At 41.8% G+C, this 15760-nt stretch overlaps 1 protein-coding gene across 8 annotated transcripts in view; it reads right to left on the bottom strand.

Annotated features, from left to right (window-relative positions):
* The window catches only part of EPS8 (EGFR pathway substrate 8, signaling adaptor), a 139745-nt gene that overhangs the window by 76023 nt on the left and 47962 nt on the right, over positions 1 to 15760 (bottom strand). Inside the window, exon 1 of one of the 8 annotated variants that reach the window (XM_063358748.1) lies at positions 6808 to 6830. The exons of the other annotated variants lie outside the window; for them this stretch is intronic. The gene's annotated coding sequence lies outside the window, so the exon portion shown is untranslated. Of the gene's footprint in view, positions 1 to 6807; positions 6831 to 15760 lie in introns of those variants that run through there. 8 annotated transcript variants of the gene reach the window in all.

The raw sequence follows: 15760 nt of genomic DNA, 5'->3' as shown, positions 1-15760 counted from the left end.
CGCATGCCCTCTAGACTCAGGGTATGTCTTAAAGCCAAGGTAAGAAGCTGGGCCAGGAGCCGGAAAGTATACATTAAACAACATAAAAGAACAGTTGCCCCAGAGACTGCAAGCCCAGTACTCAGCGTGGCTGCAGAAGCGTCCCAGGAACTTCTGCTCAGGGTGAACTCCATCAACTCAGCTCACCTGATTACTCTTGAACCTGTTTCACCCTGTCTCCACCCCCCCCACTTATCCTGTTGTTAAAACATTATATATTTAGAAACTGGTAGCAATTACTCTTTTCAACAATTAACATCAAATCCCAAACCTCTTACAGCACCCAGACAAAAACACTACTCTAAAATATAATTCATTCCATGTCGCTCCTCTTTCCCTCGTAACTCATCGCTCATTTGCAGCACAGTTGCATCTTCTCACGTGTTTGCTAACAGTACCGGTATTCTTGTAGTTCTGGCCACAAACAAAATGATAAAAGTGAAGTCAATAAAATTTGCATGTGTAAAAGGCAGACAGCAAAGCTAGAAAAGAAAAAAAGAAGGATTTGAAAACCCTGCATGGGTCTTGTGCTACACCCTAGCTTGCTTCGCTTCTAGGCAGCTGACAGGTATTTTACCACAGGTACTTTATCAACAGCTCCAGGGTGTTGCACTGATGACTTCAACAAATGGAGAGTTCCTTTGAACTTAACTGATAAATATTGGAATAATGGAGAAAATAAGGGAAATAACTTCTCAAAGCAGGTTTGAAGTACTTTTTCTGAATGCCGTTTCTCATCAAATGGTTCTATATTTCTCTTCTTCTGTAAGACTACTAATCTCCAAAATAATTAACATAAAATAAATGCTTTGAGGGTAAAGGCAGCAGTTCTGGTCTGCTAAATAACAACCTAAAACTGGCACCTTTGCACTCAGCAGATCCCTCTCCGGTGCGCAGTCAAGAGCGATCGCCGCTGACTAGCGAGATAAATAAGGTTCTACTACTTTCATGCTTGTTTGAAACAGGATATCAATGCTATTGCTGTGCAGCAAACTGAGTACTACTGTCTTCTATATAAAGGTAAGTCCTTCATTAACTTTCAATTACATATCTGGACAGTTCTGGCCGCGCCACTCAACAAGAGGTAAAGGGATACAGAGACAAGGTCAGAGCGCGCTTCGCTCTGCACGAACGTGCAGATGTGATGTGAAAACGCTCAGGAAGGGAGATGGGTCTATGAGATCGGCAAATGGTTAATCCAGAGCCAAACAGAAATTCCAGCCTTGTAAAGCCGCTTCTCAACAAGCACTTCCCAGATTCAAGGCCTGCAGCTTTTCCTTCACAAAATGTTAGAGACGCAAGCAATCCTAAAAGGGGGATAGTTAGAACAACAAATTAGTAACCGAGTGCATTGGTATAAAAGATTTAACGAGCAGTTTTCACTGCCAAAGTTCAATGTCACATGTGTGGGCTGCAGGCATAGTACATAAAATAAGAATACAATATACACATATTATACATGAATACCTGCTCATTATCTCAATGAAGACTATAGACCAGAAAACCTATTTTAACTTACGATACTAACAGAATATATCTGAATTGTATTTCACAGGACTTCCTAGTAAGTGATTGAAAAGAAACAGGCCATGCAAGTTCTCAGCATTCAAATTGTCACTTCTTAGAAACTATTAGGAGAGAAAACATATGCTTGAAAGCAAGGGCTTAAAAAACTTTGGAGTATATTTTGACAATACTTAGAATAAATAACTAGTGATAGTGCCTGCTCCCTGGAACCTTGAAATCAGAGAGATAAGGAAACCTCTGAAAGAAAAAATAGATAGGAAAACAAGAAGCCCGGCTTCCAGAGCCTCCCAGGACACACAGACAAAATAGACCACCATTATTGTCTTACCATTATCTGACTTAAAGGTCCTGAAAGCCAACTATTTCTTTTAAATCAAATATAGCATACAAACCATATTTTCATCTGGAAGCATCTGCATCTTTAGTAACATCTCAGTAAAAAGCCAGTGTTGCTGTCGTGTGTCACACTGTTGGTTTTTTTCAGAAAGTCAACACAAAAATAATTATACCAAGCCTGAAATTTCTTAAAAACCAAACAAGCCGTATTTTATTCCGTAAGCTAAGAAGGCCTGCCATATTAGTTTTCTTTTTTTTTTTAATTTAGGTTTCCTTTAAAAAAAAAAAATAATAAAAGCCTCAATGAAGTAGTAGTAAAAATTTCAATAAACTCCATTGTTCATCTTAATGAACAGACACAAAAACGGAATTAGTAGGTGATATCTCTTCTAAAATAGCATTATTAAAACCACTCAATTTGTCCCAGTAATGATGCACATGCTTGTGGTACGTCAGATCCATTTCATTTCATGCCAACAAAGAACAAATCAAAAACGTAATGCAGAGGACAGAAACAGAACCACTAAAAGTTTCACGTTGTTACTGACAGTCAAAGCCTTCCATATTTCAGAGGATGGCTGACTTCAACAAAATATTTTCCTTATACTGAAAGAGTCTTAAAATGGCGCCAAAGAAGATCAGAGGAACTCGCTCTCTTTTTTGTTGCATCTTTAGCTCAGGCACTTTAAATAGAGTTTTTGGCACACAATAAAATCAACAAAATCAACTTCTCTCAAATTCGTGGCTTTTCATGACTCGAGCTGCCAAGCCTTTTCAGTTATGCCAAGCTTCTGCAAGAATTAAATGACGTTCAAATTAACCTGGCATAAAGGGTCCTTATGGGGTGAACACCAGCACGAGTTCGGTAGCTGGGCAGCCATGGTGCCCTGGGGCTCAGAAGAGCTGTGTCTGGTCCAGGGCCAGATCCTGCCAGTGCTCCCCTGCCAGCCAAGGTAGCTCCAGGGAGAGGAGGAAAGCCTCTCTCACAGGTGCACCTTCCTCCACGTATTTATTACTATGGCTACCTCCTTCACCCTGACAATAAAGGCAGCTGTTTGAGCTGCTCAGAGATGGGCGATGTGAGGATGAATCCCAGGAAGCGTGTACTAACAGGAGGAGCTGGTGGGACTGCAGGCTTGCAATGCGTCTTGATGCACTCACAGGCTGGGGATGCAACAGGAGAAATTCTGGTTTTAACCACCTCTCTGTTAGTATGTCGGGGTACCACCTGTGCAACATACGCTCACATACGTATATGCTCCAAACACCTGCACACCAGAAACAGTTATAGCAACTTATCTTCATGATATTCATATGGTGACATTTGGTTAAAAATAAATGGGTATTTCCGTGAGAAACTGCCATGGAAGCAAAATGTAGTACTATTCCACTATTTCAAAGTGTGAGAAAATCACTTCTATCTATCCCTCCCCGGGGCAGGTTTGGGATTATCCTGGGACCGGACCCCCCCTCACACCAACTGCATCTTCATTAATCTGGGCTGCCACATTACACCTTTCTAGAACATCTTACATCTGGCTTCTTTTTACACCTCCTGAATCATGAAGTGCAGCACATCTTCCACCACAGGAGGTAGACGAATCCCTCTCCATGCTTTACTTTCTCTCACACACGACCTTGCAAGCCTGTGCTTGCAGTCAGCAGGCAAGTGTCAGGCTGGTATCGGGAAAACGTCCTTTTCTGTCCCTGACAGCCTAATAGTAGCATATGGCTCCCTCTTGTTTCAAAAGGAATCACCAAGAAGTATTTTTTGCAAGTTCTTATGACTCAAGGGGAAGAGAGGGGCAAACTTTCAGAGCGTATCAGCAGACGTTCCCTCAAATTCATGACTTGCTTCCTTGTTTGGGCTTGACAAGCGTAACCTGATAAGTGCTGGCATTTCTCTACCTGCTAAACCAACTTACTCTATAATTAGCTTTCGTGTTTGTGCATGGCCTCAGTTTGGATTGCGTGCATACGGCACAACGAAGAAATACATTAAAGATCTCTCACGTGAGCCCATCCATCCATGCAGCAGTGCATTGGGATTTTTGGTCCGGTCCTACAAGCAGCAGTGCCTGGGCTGTACCATCGCTATACAATGTTGCTATGGTTTTGCTTGTCGGTCTGGCTAGATATCTTAGCCTGTAGCTACACATAACTGTTTTGGTAAACGCGACCGAGAACCCTCTTTAGAAGGGACCTGCCTCCAACTCTGCAATCAAACACCACACGCCGCAGGAGCAGATGGATTCTTACCGGGCAGGCGCTTACCAGAGTGCAAGCCCATCACTGTGTTAAACCTTTGCTACAGAAGAGCTTACATAAAAAATACAGATCACAAAACCCAAACCACCTTATAAACCTAGCACACAAGTGAGCTAGCATGCTAACAAACATTAAGGACATCGGCACTTCTGTTTCCACACCCTATTCCACCTCCTCGCCATCATCTTCTGTACCACCACCTCCCTAAGCAGCTCCTTTTATCATCGTCTTTTCCTCCCCTTCTTGAACCGCTTCCTTGCCATGGAGAATCAGGTAATGAAGCACTGCGTTACACATGCAGTAAGAATCCTTTCAGTTCCACCTCTCCGGACTGTAAAAGTTGTTCTGTTACCTGCATTTCCACTCCTCAATTGATTTTTGCATTCTGAAATGACTGTGCATAAAGCTTTATGGGGCTCTGTGTTTGTTAAAACACTTCAGAACCTTTGCCTTTTGCTACTCAACCCAGTTATTCACTGAGAATCTGGGTACTTTCCTATCCTTTCCAAGGGAAGTAGAGAAAAAAAAGAAGTTGCTGAAAACCACCTTTTTTCCTGAAGTTCCGCTAACCCATCCTCACCCAGGAGTCCCTGCAGACACCAGGCTCTCAAACATCTCCTCCTGCGCGGGCACAGCACCCTGCAAGGGACAGGGAGCCAATGGACACACGGACACCAAGGCTCAGGTGCAAACTGCACAAGAGCTGCTGCTAACGGCCATCACAGCTAAAGCTTCCTCGATCTCCCTGGAAAAAATACACGCCCTTGGTTGTTTAGAGGTTTCATGTACGCATTTGCAATCTTGAAAAAGGAAAACTTTTCAGCCAAAAGCTTTGAAATTTAATTCCTTTTCACAAAAGTGACTAGTACCTAAAGGAGGCCTACAGGAGAGATGGGGAGGGACTCTTTATCAGGGAGTGTAATCACAGGACAAGGGGTAACAGTTTTAAACTGTAAGAGCGGAGATTTAGATTAGATATCAGGAAGAAATTCATTACTGTGAGGGTGGTGAGACACTGGAACAGGTTGCCCAGGGAAGCTGTGGATGCCCCATCCCTGGAGGTGTTCAAGGCCAGGCTGGATGGGGCTTTGAGCAGCCTGGTCTGGTGGGAGGTGTCCCTGCCCAGGGCAGGGGGGTTGGAACTAGGTGATCTTTAAGGTCCCTTCCAACCCTAACGATTCTATGATTCCATGCTTTGGAGAAGTGATTGCTAAATGTATACAGGCCCCCTCACCCCACATCCCTGCAAACAGATTCTCAAAAAGCTTCAGTTCCGGACAGACAGTTTCTCCATTTAACGCATCCACTGATCCACTACCATGTTCTCATTGTGTATTTCTGTTTAAAAAGTTAAAAAACCCTATGCGTCATAATTCATAAGCAGCGTGATAGTTCTGGATTTTTCAAGCATTTGTTAGTACAAACAGAATTAAAATACATTTAAGCTCAGCTGCAAACAGAGACTTTACTAGACACTAACAACTCAGGTAGCAAAATAAATAACAATATTTTTTGTAGGCCAACCCTGATGTTTGGACAGGTGTCTGGGATTTACATGACATGATGGTTACTAAAGTATTCACATCTGTGCATTAAAGCTGTCACCAACTTCCAATACTTTTCCCTCCCTCCTGATTCGTATGAAAACAGAAACAAAATACCCACTCGCAGTTCTCAGAGTTACCTCCTTGACTGATCACAGAAGTGAATAACCGGACTGTTTTTTTTTTTTTTCTTCCAACTTAAAACGAATAAGTGATTAACAGCCCCCTGCACTTTGATACAGTGCTGAAAGGAGGCCTCTCCTTCCAAAGAGAAGATAGATCTTCCGTTTATTTTTACAAGGAAAGGAAAAAAAAAAAAAAAAGATGGGAGGAAAAAAAAAAAAGGGAATCTCTCCGAGGAGAATGGATGCTTTTAGTCTCGTTTCTCCATGCCTCTTTCATCGCAACTGAAATTTGCATACCCTGTTTTTCCTGAGAAGAGAACAGGTGACTGGAAAACCAGTACACTGATATGTATGTTAAAAAAAACATTTTAAACAAAAATCCATTAACATTGAAAACTTATAAGACTCTCTGCTCAATCCTACTCCTAGAGAGGCTGCTACAAGTCAGACTTCCTCTGTGCTCTTCATTTTGCCCGCAGTCCTGCACTTTCATTCACACGGCTTCCACTAGCCTCGCTCTCCTTAAATTCTACGTAAAACAGACAAACTGCAGGACAGCAAAGGTGAGGTTTATGACCACCGAAGGAAAGAGTCCGACCTGGCCCCATCTAGAAGTGCTGGCTCAAGGGGAAAAGGTAGAGCCGCATTTCACTGCTTCGCATCCCTTATTCATCCCTCCTCTGCTTCAGCACAAACCAACTCTGCTAAACCGGAACACGGCCAGCGCCCCTCCCGAAGGATTTGTCCCTAAGCTCAATTAATTAGCCAGTCTAATCACCAAATGTCTCCCTTACCATTGGTTTTCTCTTTTTATACCAACTTGTAGCTTAAGACTCCAGCAAATGCTATGTTCTCTTGACATTTTATATGTTGTGAGTCACTGCCTACATGGATTTAGATGCACGTAAGTCACCTAAAAAACTGAGGCAGGCAGAAGTTACTGGTGGCAGAGCTGAAACCACTGATACCTTTGACGGAGCAGAATTTCTAAGGACTAAGCAGGAGCAGATGCATGGCAGCACCAGCTTAAATGTACCATCACCACTGAGTTCCAGATGGTTGTTAAACCGATGAATCTCTACAAAAAAAAAAAACAGGCAGGATACTATAAAGTAATCCGTGTATTTACTGTGTATTGTAAAGTTATAACATGTCACATTTAAACAAAAAGAAAAATAAAACAGAAACAGTGAGATACTTCGGAATAAATGTAAACAAATGCCAATTACAGCCCTTTTATTAAATCAAGTGACAGAAGCTAGATAACTACAGGCACAGTGAGATGCTAAAATGGTACCCAATTTGTTCTTGGTGAGCATCTAAACACTGACACCTATTTTGGTGAATCCTGGTGCCATGTGTATTTTGGTTCTAGGAGTGCTTTCATAATCCTTATAAGCAAAACAAAGGTTTGAAACAAACATATTTGTAAGGAGGAAGCAAAATATGGTATCCCTACAGTATACCCACTCCCCAAAGCATCTTCGGGAGCATATTAATCTCTCTCAAACTCACAGTTGCTATTATCCAAAGCCTTCCTTTCTCAGTGTTTTGTAATTGAAAAAAAGAAAAATAAAATAAAAAGAGATCAAAATATTAAATCTAGCTTTTTCTGCTTCACTCTCTTTAATCGCTTATTGAAAGGCATTCAAACTTCATGAGTTTGAAGCAAGCATTCTTCAATGCCACATGCTAATACAAACCCCAGAACACAAAACACGGTAACAAGAAAGAAAAAAAAATATCAGCTTTCAGAAAAAGGATAAAAAAGAAAAGAAAAAAAAAAAAGAGAAAAGGGTATAATTATTCCATGTGTTCAAGTCCCCAGCTACTATTTAGCTACTTGAAAGCACCCCCATAGCTCATGTTCACTATTTGTCTTTGGAAGCTCAGTAGGAGCTTTAACAGCGCACAGTAAATAAATACACACAGTAAAATAAACCAAAGTTCTTTCTAAAGCAAAACAATTAAAAATACTGCTGTAAAAAGTAACTTTGTTTCAGTCAAGTCTGATGAACTAAGTAGTATTCCTCCTTTGCACTAAAGGAAAATATATGATATCTTAAAAACATTAAGGAGTTGACATTGTCTTTTTCAGGAAAGGAGGAGGGGCAGGCTGGGTGCTGCGAAGAAGGAAATTGAGGGATCGAATAAATCCAAAAGTAGGACAGCCATCAGTGTTGCATCTGAAGCAGTCACCACCGCTCACCAAGCTGCTGTAGCCCCTGCACAGCCAGTACTCTGAATTCATGTTAAAAGGCACTCAGACGCAGGGGAGCTGCAACTGGGAACCCTTCAACGTGACTCAATGTGCACAGCACACAGCTCTCACAGATTCAGGGCATGTTAAAAATACATAGAAAATGCCTAAAAATCCTCTCAGACATCAAATAGGGTTGTTTGCAATTTAATACATTTACTGATATGTTAAAATATTAATACTCTTTAAAACTATTTAACACCAATATTGTAAGATGAAATATTAAAGCATCAATATTAAACATACTGAACTGTGCAAAATAAACCTGAAGTACAAATACCAGGGTAAGGTGACTAAGCATAGTTTTTTCCCAAAAATTTTGGAGGATATTCAGGCCAATTTGCAAATTTTAAGGGGGAAAAAAAAAAAAAAAAAGGTTATGATAAGCTACTGTAGGATTTAAGCTGAAGTGGAAAGAACAGTTTGCATCTTTAAAACATTTCCTATTAATATCAATTTCACTACTTCTATTAAAACCTCAAACTTCAGAAGTCACTTTTTGGTTCAGATTTCAAACTTTAAAAAATGTTCTCCAAATGCCAATACAGGATCTCCTGAAGACACATCATTTCACAGCAATATTTTTTTAAGTGTCACATCAACTATTTAAAAAAAAAACAACACATGTCGTTAAAAGCAGACTGCGAAACAAATGGGTGGTTTTTTTCAAGTCTCTCCTGTGCAGTTTGAACCAGGATTTGAATATAAGCCATTCAAGCAAAAAGCCACTTACGTTGAATCAGAGTGTTCATTCCTGGGCCTGGATGAAGACGGGAGGGGAAAAAAGTTGCAGCTGCTTCTGCAAGCACTAGGACTTCAAGCAGTCTGTATTCAGCATCATTAGTATGCACAAAGTTATTTCTTAGCAATTTGGTCAAACACAGACTTACGTGGTCAACCCACTCCTTAATTAGATGACTAATTCTGGAGGTCAAATGCTAACATCCAACAGCACACTGACATCCAAAGGATGAAGTGACTGCTTCTAGCAAATGAACTGAGAAGTCAAACTGGTCAAAGTGGTTGGGGAAAAAAAAAAGATATTACAAAAAAAAATAATTAAAATCTAGAGCAATTAAAAGAGCTAATGCCAAAAACAGTGGAGTAATACTGCAGTTTAGTTCAGTGAGGCTCCACTAATATCTCACAGGCTGATTCCAGGCAGCGAGCCGTTCCTGCCCCATTTGTCACCTTCCCCTCCTAGGAAAAAGGGAGCAGGTATTTGGGAGCATCCCTCTGGCCCACCTCCCTACAGCCCTCCTTTCCGAGCAAACACCCTGGCACTCAGACCCAACTCGCTCCTCTTTCCACCCCCAGCAGGACCAAAGCTGGCGACAACATAGGTGCGGCCCGACATTTACATCTGTGAGTCACTGCCCTGTGACAATAACTGCAGAGCACAAAGGGGCTCTCAAAGCCCCAGTCTCCGGACTGCCCAACCTAAGCTACCACTTCTCAAAACTCGAGTATGATTTCTTCCCATCCTGTGGCAATCTTTTTTGCTGTCATCTTCGGCAATTCAGTTGCGTGAGAAGAAAGCAATGGTTGGCAGTTTTATCAAATTAAAACCCTTGTTCCCTCCAGTGCAAATAGTGAAGGATGTAGTACACAGAACAGCCCTCAAAACTCAGTTCAGCCAGAGAATTTAAAAAACAAAACAAACCCAAAAGCACCACAATTTTCAACTTTTTCATCACGAAAAAGACTACGCCACAGACAGCACGATTACAGAGAGGTGAACCAGCCATAACCCTGTCTCTCCAGTTCACAAGATCAGAGTACAAAGTGTTTCATGCGTTCTGGAAATAGTTTCTATTATTGGAGTATGGCAAAATATAGGCTGAACGAGGTGTCATAAGTTACCTTGGACTTGGGCCTTTCATATTGCTCAAGAATGTACTGATAAGTACTTTAATTCAACCATTTGCGGTTAGGAAAATAAAAAAAAGGCAAAGCTTACTGGAGAAACATAAGCAACAAACAGTAAATTAAGAGCAAACATACCTGGATCCACTGAAATGTATTTCCTACTCTGGGACCAGAAGCCTCTTCCTTGTCTCTATGGGATGGACAGCTCTTCTCTTCCTACTTTTAAGCCCCTGCTCTTCTTCCCAAGTGATGTCATTAAGAGCCAGGAACAGGCAATATGCCAAGCAGAAATTATCAGCTGAGCCTGGGTGACAGCGGGCTCTCCCGAATCACCGCCCATCCATGCCCCCAGTGGAGGGTCTCGGACACGAGGAGCAGGCTACCCCCGCTGGCTGCCCACCCGGTTGTCTGCAGGAGATTTAGGAAACCTGGGTAGGTACAAAACTCTCTGCATCGTGGGCGTTATACGGTTTAAGTAAGAGTGTGAGAAATGAGGTGGCTTTTTTTTCCTCCTCAGCTGAAATTAAAGACGCAGATAGCGGCTTGCAAAGGGCGTTTTCTGAGTACTGCCATAGGGATGGGTGAAAGGTAGTAGAGGTAAAAGTCAACAGGACCTTTAATAAAGCTGCCAAGAAATTCTTGATCTCAAAGCCATCTTTGTCACCGTCACGGACACAGCAAAATGAAAACCAACATGCAGCTCCCTAGGCATTATTTGCATTCATCACAACTATTTATCGATATTTGCTGAAAGAGAAGGGAAGAGTGAAAACTACTTAGGGTCTTGGGTTGAGAGACGGAACCCCATATCAGGCACATGACAACTGTGCCCCCACACACCCCTCCCGCACTCCTTGTTCTGGGAAGGCGGGGGGCATTTGGAGTATATTTTTCCCTTTCCTTTTCCTGCAGGAAAAGTTCTACCTCCCGCTTTATCTCCCAACCCCTTGTGTAGGATTTGCATTCTGCCATGAGTGCAATAGCACCCACGGATGCTAATGAGAGGGAAACGACGGCTGCACGCAGAGAGCCACTGCAGGGACCCACAGGCACAGCGCAAGGGACAGGGACTGACCCAATCCCACACTCATCCAAACCGACATTCCGCTCCTTTCCGAAGGGCTTGTTGTCTTACCTCCCTCCTTCCCCAGTCCCAGTGAGGCCATGGCCCATGGCTCCACACCGCCTCTTAAGAAGAGCTCCCCTTCCCTCCTCCCAGATTCACGGCTATCATCAGTATCTATTGACAGACTTAAGTCCTATTTAAAGGTTACAGCTGAAACCACTGACTGCACTAAGTCAATGGGAAAACATTTGAATAATCTGTTAGGCTAACAGAAAAGCCCTCAGAGAAAAGGCCCAGCATGTTCCTACATCCCGCTCGGTACCGCTGGTACTTGATTTCCTCTGAGCTGAAACAGAAGTTGCTCCTGCAAGAACAGCAAACACCACACATGCCGTGGGCACAGCTCAACAGCAGGGCAGGCATCCCCCCTTCAGGGCTTCTCCGAGACCAGAGGCAACACTATTACTTGCTGCACCTTGGACATGTCCCAGCCCCACTTGCATACGTCACCCCTAAAGTAGGTTATCTTGCATAAAGAAAATAATGTCTCAGGAAAGATGCGTCTCATTCTCTCCCTTAACTGGATTCACTGTGGGCCCCCACTAATTCATATCTCAACGTCTGCTTTTCCCAACCTCTAAAACCAGGAATGTTCCTGCCTGCTCTCACCACAGGCAGGTGTTGGAGCTCCTCTCTCAATGGCTATGATAATTCAGGGTGAAATTTAATATAGAAATATTACTTTAGTTTAGTACAAACAAGTGGTTTTTCACTATTCAAAAACAATTTCAGTTTGATTACAAACAATATATCCACCAGTAAAAAAAAAAAAATAAATAAAAAAATGCAAAAAATATCTAGATCAGATTTAAGCCAAATTCTTTCCTTCAATACAAAACTCAAAAGTTTTCTACTGCAGCGTCTGCTTTCAAGTTTACACATTGCCTCTAACCCTTAACTATATGCAGAAAGTTGTTAGAAGCAACATGCTTCATAACTTCTCTGACAAAATCATAACGTTTAGAAAGGAAATCCTTAGGATTAAGACTGTGTACTCACAGCCAAGACCATCCTGAGCTGGACACTATTTTATCAATAAAATGAAACAAAAATGCGTAAACCTTGTAGTTTGGCATCAGAAAAATAATTTCAAATGAATACTAAGATGATTGTGATAATCATACTTGTACCATCCCAAAGGAATCACATTCTGATGGTCTACAAAGTATAGGTGATATTATTGCTTTAAATTCTCATGGGAATCTTCTTTTACAAGAGACTTCACTGCTGATAAGCTATAAATGCTCAAAGGGCCAACAGTCTAAGATTTATCAATGTTGTACACCACACACTAATTTTGTTATGTACTTTGACAAATGACAAGCGAAATCATTAAAATCCTCAAATAGCAAATAACACATTCTTTCATAGTTAATAATACATTCTTTCAAAGCTCCACCTCAAAAAGAAAATAATAAAAAAAAAATCTTAAGACATAGTCAGGCAGTACTGACACTCAAGATGCTGCTTTACCTCTTCCCTAAATGACAAATAGCTTTGCATATCGGCAAAGAGGTGTTGGCTTCTTTACGAGTTCAGTATTGTATGAAGTTCCTCATTGAGTTTTCCAAGGGCGTCAACCAAGAATTCTTTTAAGTCAATGGTTACCTTGTTTCTGTGCAACATCCATCCATTGCATTACGATTTTACAACAGCGAATACTATTGTAAAGGGAAGAAGAGAATCGCAGTGTGGCTTCTCACAGTAGTTTAACTGAAGGAATCATGAATTTAGTATCAACGAAACACTAAATCACTGTATATTTCAGTGCAAAGAAGGTAGCTTTACAAGGTAAACATCTAGACAATTACTGCAGTCTTTTCAAAGCCCCTAGGACCAAGGTCAATTTTATTATGCTGTGATGACACAAACAATAAGGACTTTGAAAAAGGTACACTTGCCTAGTTGGCATTTTTTAAGCATGCAGTTTGAGAGAATAAAGACAAAAAAAAGATAAATCTGAATTTACAAAGCAGAACAGAGAAAATTGACAACTCCTAGTGAAATGACTACTGCTTTCAGGATTATGTTTTCCAACCTGCTTTGAAAAATCTCAGTGCATATATTTTGGAACACTGTTAATAATGAAAGCTGAGCACATAAAAATCACTAACAGATATTATGCCAGAATCCCATAACATTTCATCCGCACCTATTCAATCCCTACCAAACTTGTCAAAGGGATTTTCACCAGAGATTTTTGCGAGCATCACCAGCAGTATATAATCCGGTACCATTCCTGTGGCTTCCTACGTACACCACAGATTTCACCTCATGTTTTGTATCAACGGCACACGGTCACGCTCTGTTATTTTGACAGCAAACATAGCACCTAACGCCTGAGCACGGAGCAACTCAGAGCACTGAGGGGCAGCTCGCGCGTAGCCTGAAAGCAACAGAAAATTCCGACAGGCCACACACACCCCCAAAGCTTTGCTTTTCCAAGCCACCCAGGCCTTAGTTACCAAGGCAGGAGACTAAAGGGCTGTTTAAAAAACACTTGGGAAGGACTGAGCTCACCTGCGTAATTGAGGAAAAGCCCAGCGCAAGCAGCCGCTGCGCAAACCAAAGGTGGAGTGTCAGAACAGCAACAGATTTCAGGAACCCCTCTCACTTACAGTCACCTCTGGGAGCACACCTAATCTCTAAAATAAGTTACAAACAGCACCTGAAAGGTTTTGCTGGTTCAGTAACGAGAGTTTCTCTGCCAGCAAAGAATGGAAATAAGCCCAATGAAGAGACAGGAGAGAAAGGGATTTCCACCCCCCTCTCCCCTCAGATGAAGCACTGAGAAGTACGGAAAGGAGAAATTAATTTGGGGGGGGGAAGGATAAATGAGACTGGCTTACACGCCCTTGACTAATTATATTTTCCACATCAATAATGAATTTAAAAAGCATGCTTAAGTGATGGGGAAAAAATACATCCTTATGAGTAAAGATGAGCAGTGTCATAATAAACACCTTCAATGACAGCACAGAGGAAGATTTTTCTAATTTTATTTTTTTTTCAGTTAGCACAATCCATTAAGCAATGAACTAGTTTAAAATCAGACACTGCTTTTCTAAATGGTCACATGGTAGAAAGGGTATTTTTTCCACTTTGCTTTGTTTCTGTGAAGACAAGTAACAATAATATGTAGAAACAGTTCTAGTCTGAATTTCTTTGGACCTCCAAACAAGAGTAAGAATTTGGAACCTGTAGAATAAATATTTTGGAGCTTTGGTGTGGGTTGGTTTTTTTTTTCCTTTTTTTAAAGCACAGAGAAAAGATTAGTAAGAACTATGAAAACTCATTTGCACAAGAAGGAAAAATCAACAGCTTTGTTTAAAAGAGAAAAGCAATGGGACAAGAAATATGAAAAAATAAGCCAAACTTTGCAATACACAACCACAATGACTCACATGTTTGATCCATTTGCTTTAATATTTTGCATCTGTTGGCAGCCAATACTCCATGGTTGACCACAACATAAAGCAGGTGATCTTTGTGACCTTCACTAAGAATTTTAGACAGACATAGCCCTTTCCTCAGCCCACAGAGGGATCAGCATGGAAACAGAAGTAAGAATAATCATACAGTCATAGAATGGTTAGAGTTGGAAGGGACCTTAAAGATCACCTAGTTCCAAGCCCCCTGCCATGGGCAGGGACACCTCCCACTAGACCAGGCTGCTCAAAGCCCCATCCAGCCTGGCCTTGAAGACCTCCAGGGATGGGGCATCCACAGCCTCCCTGGGCAACCTGTTCCAGTGTCTCACCACCCTCACAGTAATGAATTTCTTCCTGATATCCAATCTAAATCTCCCCTCTTACAGTTTAAAACTGTTACCCCTTGTCCTATGATTACACTCCCTGATAAAGAGTCCCTCCACAGCTTTCCTGTAGGTCCCCTTTAGCTACTAAAAGGCCACTATAAGGTCTCCCCAGAGCCTTCTCTTCTCCAGGCTGAACTCTCCCAGTCTGTCTTCATAGGAGGGGTGATCCAGCCCTCTCATCGTGTTTGTGGCCCTTCCTCTTTCAAAACTGAAACGTTCAACTAGTGCTTGCAGTTCAGTGTCATAAAACTGTACAGGTCTATCCATGTCTTGCCAGTAACCTGAACTTTACTATTCCTTTTCACAGAGGAATTTGTATTTTCTTATTTGCTGACCATATTTTTTTTTGCACTTCACCTCTGTTACAGAAATTATTAGTTGCCACCAGCTGCACCTCCCTGTAAAGAGGCAGGTGCCAAAGTTCACAGGTTGCTGAAGCTCCCTACTCAGCACAATTTGATAGGAACATATCAATAAGGTGAAAGCTGTCAGCTGAATCAGACCCTTATTTATCAGCAATTAAGTCTTAAGACCAAGCAGTCTCCTCTTTGCCTGAAATGCTATTCGGCCCATAAGACGAAACATGGGTGCGGCCCTGCGTTACAAAAGGCAGGTGTTGGATGAGCTGTGTGAGAGCTACGATATATTAGCAAGGGCTTTTAAGCTACAGAAAGGACACCGACAGGGATGCAGCCGGATGGATATTAGGAGCTTGGTAATAAACGCGATGCCTTGCCACATACCCAGCTTCAAACAGAGCGGCCTGTGCCACAAAAGCCGGTATTGCAGGTTTGCCTTGACCGAACTGTAGAGCAATTGGGGAACGAAATGTAAATTCTGGCAGCAGGG

This window comes from Chroicocephalus ridibundus, chromosome 1 (assembly GCF_963924245.1).
Source record: "Chroicocephalus ridibundus chromosome 1, bChrRid1.1, whole genome shotgun sequence".
NCBI lineage: Eukaryota > Metazoa > Chordata > Aves > Charadriiformes > Laridae > Chroicocephalus > Chroicocephalus ridibundus.
Note: the sequence above shows the minus strand (reverse complement) of the source record. Positions and strands in the feature narration are given on the sequence as shown.